Source organism: Lipotes vexillifer, unplaced genomic scaffold (assembly GCF_000442215.2).
Source record: "Lipotes vexillifer unplaced genomic scaffold, Lipotes_vexillifer_v1.1 scaffold1094, whole genome shotgun sequence".
NCBI classification, from domain to species: Eukaryota; Metazoa; Chordata; class Mammalia; order Artiodactyla; family Lipotidae; genus Lipotes; species Lipotes vexillifer.
In genome coordinates this window covers 1,161,184-1,161,628 of record NW_006792775.1, presented here as the reverse complement: position 1 = coordinate 1,161,628, position 445 = coordinate 1,161,184, and positions in this window count along the sequence as shown.

Below are 445 nucleotides of genomic sequence, written 5' to 3'. Positions count from 1 at the left end.
GGAAGGACCTGATCCCAGCGGCAGCCCCACCCCCCCTCCACCCCCCACGGATGTTTGTTATTCCTACGTGCTGGCTCTGAGCCAGGAACACACTCTTCCCCCCCCCACACACACACCCCATATACTCAGAGTTACCTGGGCACTCCTCAGGCTTGCAAGGGAGGGGCCCCAAGCACTTACTAAGCACCTACTGTGTGCAAAGCTCTGAGGCCAGAGATCCGGAGAACTGAGCATGGGAAAGCTGAGAGGCCCTCCAGAGCCCTACCCATCCCCCTCCTGCTGCCCTCTCCCAGTCCCACTCAGAGCTCTGGGGTCCTGAGTGCCCACCTGTCCCAGGAGGGTGCAGGAAGCAGTCCCCTGCAACATTGTTTGTGAACCTTCATTCAAACAGCCTCTCAGATCCCTCCCTCCATGGGAAGGGGCTGCACTCCCCGGGGGGGGGGGG